The 7,858-nt window shown below is 36.8% G+C and overlaps 1 protein-coding gene across 2 annotated transcripts in view; it reads left to right on the top strand.

Moving 5' to 3' along the window:
• akt1 (v-akt murine thymoma viral oncogene homolog 1) overlaps window positions 1–7,858 on the top strand; it is a 99,320-nt gene that overhangs the window by 31,318 nt on the left and 60,144 nt on the right. Inside the window, exon 1 of one of the 2 annotated variants that reach the window (XM_061968706.2) lies at window positions 7,502–7,717. The exons of the other annotated variant lie outside the window; for it this stretch is intronic. The gene's annotated coding sequence lies outside the window, so the exon portion shown is untranslated. Of the gene's footprint in view, window positions 1–7,501; window positions 7,718–7,858 lie in introns of those variants that run through there. 2 annotated transcript variants of the gene reach the window in all.

Below are 7,858 nucleotides of genomic sequence, written 5' to 3'. Positions count from 1 at the left end.
GATAGCTCAGCTACATGCTGGCATAAATGTTAGCTACATCGACAAGAAGCAGAGGAGAACGCTACGCTGGCAAAGTTGACTTATTCAATGTTGTCAACAAAAGTAGCACAGTTAAGCTTTTGCTAAATGGACAGCCACCGCATGCAGGAGATCTAACACATCTGAAGACCAAGTCCTGCAAGAAGATGTTATTCATATCACCACAGCTAATCTGTCGAACAATACCTTCAAGAGGCACAATTACAGCAAGTATAAACCAACTGTGCTACACAAACAAGAGCATCAACTTGCAACTACATACTAAATCTGAATTGATTTTGCTTCCTGGATAGTGTTGGACATCTATCTGTAAGTAATCACAACGAGCTGGGGTCGCATTGTACCAAAAAAAGAGATCAGCATTGTCATCAGAAAAAGGTAGTTTCAACAACTGTTTAAACTAAAGAAGAGTACATGGTGCACTATGTTAAGTTGTTTATGAGTGTGTTTACTACATTATTTATTAATAACTGTACTTTGTTTGCAAGTATATTGCAAACTGCAAAAACTTTCAAAATGTGCACTTAATTTTTACTATACTTATTTTCACCAATTTTGAGCAAATCAATGACTTGCAGTTCAGTAAAACATTTAAAGAATGTTCCTGTATGACAGTCTTAATACTAAATTGCATTTGTACCCAAACATTGGGGTATTTTCTTTAGAACATTTTATTTATGCAAGCAAATAATAACCTGCGATTAATCATGATTAATCACAGGGTTAGCGTGTGAATAATCTGATTAAAAAAAATGAATCATTTGACAGCCCTAGTATATATTTACAGTAGTGGTCAAAAGTTTACATACACTTGTGAAGGACATAATGTCATGGCTGTCTTGAGTTTCCAATAATTTGTACGTTTATTTTGTTGTGATTGGAGCACATACTTGTTTGTCACAAAAAACAATCATGAAGTTTGGGTCTTTTATGAATTTATTATGGGTCTACCGAAATTGTGACCAAATCTGCTGGGTCAAAAGTATACATATATAGAAAAGTTACAATCAAATCAGATTAGCTTCATGGCATGGCCTCTTGACTTCATGTGAGTGATTATGATTGACGACACCTGTTGACTTCTCTGAGCCCATTTAAATAGGGCTCATGTGATGCAGTCATTAGACTCGGTTACAAACGCGACAATGGGGAAAGTCAAAGGAACTCAGCACAGATCTGAAAAAAGGAATCATTGACTTGAACAAGTCAGGAAAGTCACTTAGAGCCATTTCAAAGCAGCTTAAGAGCAACTGTGCAGACAGTTGTTCGTAAGTATAAAGTGCATGGCACAGTTCGGTCACTGCCACGATCAGGAAGAAAACGCAAGCTATCACCTGCTGCTGAGAGAAAATTGGTCAGGATGATCAAGAGTCAACCGAGAACCACCAAAAAGCAGGTCTGCAATGAATTGGAAGCTGCTGGAACACAGGTGTCAATGTCCACACTCAAGCGTGTTTTGCATCGCCATGGACTGAGAGGCTACCATGCAAGAAGGAAGCCCTTGCTCCAGAAGCGACACCTTAAGGCTCGTCTAAAGTTTGCTGCTGATCACATGGACAAAGATAAGACCTTCTGGAGGAATGTTCTGTGGTCAGATGAAACAAAAATTTAGCTGTTTGGCCACAATACCCAGCAATTTGTTTGAAGGAGAATTAAGGTTTTATAATGGCCTTCCCAAAGTCCTGACTTAAACCCCATTGAGAACATGTGGACAATGCTGAAGAAACAAGTCAATGTCAGAAAACTAGCAAATGTAGCTGAACTGCACCAATTTTGTCAAGAGGAGTGGTCAAAAATTTAACCAGAAGCTTGCCAGAAGCTTGTGGATGGCTACCAAAAGCACCTTATTGCAGTGAAACTTGCCAAGGGACATGTAACCAAATATTAACATTGCTTAAGTATACATTAGCCCCAGCAGATTTGGTCACATTATCAGTAGACCCATAATCAATTCATAAAAGAACCAAACTTCATGAATGTTTTTTGTGACAAACAAGTATAAGCTCTAATCACTCTATCACAAAAAAATACAAATATTATAAATTATTGGAAACTCAAGACAGCCATGACATTATGTTCTTTACAAGTGTATGTAAACTTTTGACCACAACTGTTGTCTCTACTGTATGTCTGGGGGTTCATCAAGGAGAAGTGTATCCTGTACAATGTCGATGTCGCGAAGAAAGTATTTGACATATATACACGCACATACAGTACATATATATGTATATTCGTAAATATATATTTAAGAATCAATGTGTTTTTTTTTTGTTGTGTTTTTAAATCGATTCTTAAAAACTATGAATCCATTTAGAATCGGAAAAAATAACAATCGCGATCTTGCCTTTAAAAAACACACTGTCAGTAGGGCTGCAGCTATCAATTATTTTAGTAATCGAGTAATCAATTGATTAGTATGATAGATTAATTGAGTAATTGGATAAAAATACTGTTTTGCCATGCATATTTTCGCGAAAATTGTTGAAAGAAACAACTATTTTGTGCTTGCCCAAAACTTTATTTTTCTTTCTAATAAATACATCATCAACATTAAAATGGCACCTTTAGCACGAGTGCATTAATTTAAAAAAAATCTCCACTCTTAGCTGTCACACAGCTAATGGCGCCGCCACAGTCTCGTGTGCGCTGTATTGCAGCGTCCGTGCAGAAGCTATGTAAATTCAAAGTTCCAGGCACTCCATGCGATCTAGATTTTAACAATTTGAATTTGTTACTTAACGGCGGGGCGTGCTGGGTAGAGCAGCCGTGCCAGGAGAGCGGCCGTGCCAGAAACTTGAGGGTTCCAGGATCGCTCCCCGCCTCTTGCCGTTGCCGTTGTGTCCTTGGGCAAGACAATTCACCCTTGCCCCCAGTGCCACTCACACTAGTGAATGAATGATAGGTGGTGTTCGGAGGGGCCGTAGGCGCAAATTGGCATCCACGCTTCAGTCAGTCTACCCCAGGGCAGCTGTGGCTACAAATGTAGCTTACCACCACCGTAGTGTGAATGTGGAGTGAATGAACGATGTGTTCTCACTTCTTTGTGAGCCCTTTGAGTATCTAGTTGATAGAAAAGCGCAATATAAATCTAATCCATTATTATTATTATTATTATTATCAATAAACTCAGGGTTTCCACGGGGTATTAAAAGCATTAAACGTTATTTAATCGATTTTGCGAAAATTAAGGCCTAAAATGGTATTAAAAATCATTAAATGCAATGTCCAGAAGTATTAAAACATTTAATACAATTGTAGGACTCAATACGTCAATCAAACGATAAAGGAATATGAATTTAGAAACTTTGCCGTCATTGATAAATTGCTATACTGTATCTGTCTGTGTGTTTCTTTTCTTCAGTTTTGGTTTTAAAACTGGATATAAGAGGTCTTGTAATGTCCGAAAACGAGAAAAATGCGGCCTCCGTTGCTGGCCACTGCGCTGCAAGGCAAAATCATACAGCTCATGGGCCTAAACTTTGCCATTCTTTGGTCACTGTTGGCGTGTAGTCCTTAACTGTGACATCATGTCATGTTTAAAGGGAGCTGAGTTTGTTTCATACACGACTCCTTTATTTCAGTCTGCAGTTCAGCACACATGAACTAACTTAGCTAACATTAGCAAATTTTGTGACGCAGGCACCTCACGTGACTTACAGTGGCCTAGGATGGACAACTAAGGCAATTCTCACAACAGACCACTTATTTTCTGATATTCCTACAGGGAATGAATTAGAGTTTGTATAGCTGTCTGACACTTTATACATTACTTGCCCTCGACTGTACCCTTTCAAACAACTGTGAAGGTGTAAAATACAATCTATTCAAAATGTTAAATTCCATCCATCCATCCATTTTCTACCGCTTATTCCCTTTTGGGGGGCGCTGGAGCCTATCTCAGCTACAATCGGGCGGAAGGCGGAGTACACCCTGGTTAGTCGCCACCTCATCGCAGGGCCAACACAGATAGACAGACAACATTCACACTCACATTCACACAATTGACTCAGCTAATTTTTAATGCATCTAAAGGGCTGATTGGTATTTTTCCAAACAACATTCTATAACATGTATTTTTTTAAATTGTTGAACTCTATCAATCACCCATTTCCAAACACATGCATCATTAGCATTCCTAGTATGATGTTCATTTATTATTCCATAAAACCTTTTAACTATTATTTTAAATTGTACCCTGATTTAAAAACATATCCTTCAGTTTGTGGCTATTTTAAGTCATACTTTCAGAGGACATGCAATTGTACAGCATATTTTAAATAGATAACATTTAAAAATTACTTCTGGGTATAATATTTTTTATCAACTAATTCAGAATTTGGTGTTATTTAGAGGGTTTAATTGCAGTTCTCTTAAATACCTTTGATTGAAGGTACAGTGTGATGATTGACAGGCGGAACCTTTTAATAGGCTGTTGTTTACGGCCGTGCACGAGGTCGAACACCAGAGGCTAGTACAGAAAAATTAATGAATAAAAATAATTTCACAGATTAAACAGTTTTGCGAGCCAGTTCTAATTCAGTAGACAGTAAAAGTTAATGTAAACCTTTTAACTATTCAACATTTTAATTGCCAAATGCTTACAATTCAAACAATTGTAAGGATTTGACTATATATAATAACCATATGAGGTTGGACATGGGTTTTCTTTTTTTTTAAGTGGCATTAAAAAGGGCTTTAAAAAGCATTAAATTAGATTTGCTGATACCTGTAGGAACCGTAAACGATTAATTGAAGCAACAGAATATAAACCAATTTTTTGTTTGTAATCAATTTGATTAATTTTTGCAGCCTTAATTGTTAATATCTTTAATAAGAATACAATTGTAACATAATCAATCTTAAGAGTCATATGAAGGGAAGAATAAGGTGAGCTCTGCTTTAGGAGGGTTGCATATGACGTCACATCCGTTTTTCTTCTTCGCGGCTTAATTCACTCGATGGTCAAGCAGCTTGAGCGTAGCATTAAAACAAGTGAAAGTGAGTGTAAAGTTTGAGCAGAAAATGCCATATTGCTCTTTTGTTCTTGGGTGTTAGAATCGTTCAAATAAAGAGATAGGAAATAGCTTTCATAGAGAAAGAAGTGACTCATAAAGGTATCAAAGTCAGGAAAAAACAAAAGTGCGTTGAAGGAAATTGCTCTTAAAAATATCACTTTCTACATTTTGTGGAATACAAACGGACCGCTTGTGTCTGCAGTGATCACTTTGTAAAATATTTGTTTGAACATTTGATTTGTTTGAGAAAATTTCTGTGATGCAATTGAGTTTATTCTCTACCATATTATCAGTGTTTGATAGAAGAACTAAATGTAAAGAAAACACAATAGATCGCATTAGTTTTTTGTTCTTTTGTGGTTGCACTGCCTAAATACTACGAAGACCTGGTTGTGCAAATAAACAGTCATGTTAAGTCGTAGTAATAAATATTGTGATTGTTGGTCCAAATCCACCGTATTTTCTTTCAGAAACAGAAATTAAAAACTTAGTTGTTGTTTTGTTGTTGTTGTGCAGGAAAGCGAAGTACTTTATTCCAGTGGTCCAGGGACCGGTACCGGTCTGTGACGAATTTGCTACTGGGCCGCACAGAAGCATTAATTAATTTATAAATTACCGCATTTTCTCCAACTTAACTTTTGCCTGTCCCACTAAATACACCAATAAGCTTGTTAATAGATGTATCTTGCAACTTCTTTGTTACAGTACAGGGGACAATGTACATTAATGGACATATAAAATGTTAATGTGCCATATTGTAGCCAAAGGCTAATTATCATCTGCAGTGCCCTGCAGGGTCATTGTATATAGCAGGGGCTCTTAACCTTTTTGACCTCGGGACCCAACCTTTCCACTACAGAGGAGCACGGGGACCACTCCAATATTAACACTGAATTAGTAATGTTACTCTTGATTTTGATAATATTCAATAATTATGTCTAACCTACTTACAGTTTACTACCTTGTCAAATTATATAAAAGCATGTGTTAATCACAAAGATTACATTATTAATTTAGCAAATAAACCTCAGGTTTAGGTCAGGCTGATTTAAAAAAGAAGTACTAACCAAATAAACAATACATTTACATACAATATGTATTATGTTGTGCTAAAATAAATAAACTAAATTAATAATAAATATGTTTCTTAACTAAACTGTCAATAAAATTAAAGTGCAAATGAAAATACAGCTTCACCACTTTAGTCATAATTTTTGCGCTTATGAAATGTCTTTATGACATTAGCACCAGACTTCTGTTTGTTTTATATTGTCATTACTGCCACAAGTGGTGGAAAAGTGTATTACAACTGCTGTACTGCTGCTGCCTATATGGACCACAGCTGAAAAACACATATTTTACATTCTAGGGGGCGCTCGCAGCTCAACACTGTGTTAAGAAACACTGGTGTATAGTATATGCCATTAACGTGCCGGGCACCATCTTTTCGCAAAGAAACACACCCAGGGCTCTCACTACTTCAGCGTTCTAGTGAGTTGATTTTTCATGCTAATTTTTCTTGCTGTTTTTATCTGCTACATGTGGAAAGCCGGTCCGGTAAAATAATGCATCCATTAAACTGGTCCCTGGTGAAAAAAAGGTTGGGAAATCCTGCTTTATTTGACACAGATAACCACATTATAGCGTCTTTGGTGTTATTTGATAGCATCAAGAAAATATCCTTAATAGTATTTATAAACCATATTAATAAATATCTCAGAGTCTCAACAGCATATACTGAATCTTGATATTGCTAGCAAGGATTCATGCTGAACAACAGGGACATCTATAGCTAAATAATGGAGAAAAAATATGAACTTCACATCACATCATAAAAACTAATATTTGTAGCAGGAAATCAACTGCAAACAAACTTATCCTTTTTCTCATTTAGTGTTACAATCACAGCAGCACGGCACTTGTTATGTCAATCAAAGGCGTTACTTACCAATGCACAAATAAGTCCAACTTTGTCTTTCATGGATTAATGCTTAATTTGTGGACCCCTCCGATGTAAATACATGATGTGCCTCCAATCGTTTCTTCTCTAAATACCATTAGTGTCAAGTGACGTGAGGTAGCAGGTGGTGATAAATGGTTTAAATCTTAAAAATATATATTTTTCTTAAAAGTCCACTCCATCCAATTTGAAATATTTTTTTGTGATCGCTTTTATATTTGCCAGTAAACCTTTCAAAATAAGCCCAAATCTACATTGATTCAGGTAAATAAACGGTAGCCTCATGGGGTTTAAACCATCGCCTGAAACCTGGAAGTGCCCGGATTTCCCTCTTGGTCACGTGATTGCAACCCACCTATATTTGAAGACAAAAAACAATAAAACAGTTGATGACGAAAGCTTAATGTTGCCATTGGATATGTCACAGATGAGCCACACAATTATATTTGTCGACGATAGTTGTGACATCATTACTCGTGTTTTTCCGGGAAGAGGCGGGTCCGCGCCGCTAGTCGCAAAAACATCGCTACTGATAACATGTAAAGTGTGAGAACATTTCCTACTATTCTTGTTAAAATCATGAATACCTTGCTCATTTTGCAAAGTGGACCTTGTTTTTATAGCAGTACATCTGTGATACGTGATTATTTAAACCGAAGGCATGATGTCTGACGTCTGGAGGGAGGACACGGTCTCAGCCTCGGTAAGAGTGTTAGCTTGTACTTTGCTAGCTAGCTAAGAAGTGTGAACGAAGTTGTGTGAAAAATAACTAACTATCATTTTAGCCACAGTCAGCGAGCTAAACTTTGTCTAAATCAAGTCAAGTACTTTTTAAAGCTGTCAA

Source organism: Nerophis lumbriciformis, linkage group LG08 (genome assembly GCF_033978685.3).
Source record: "Nerophis lumbriciformis linkage group LG08, RoL_Nlum_v2.1, whole genome shotgun sequence".
NCBI classification, from domain to species: Eukaryota; Metazoa; Chordata; class Actinopteri; order Syngnathiformes; family Syngnathidae; genus Nerophis; species Nerophis lumbriciformis.
This window is presented reverse-complemented; position numbering and strand designations above follow the sequence as displayed.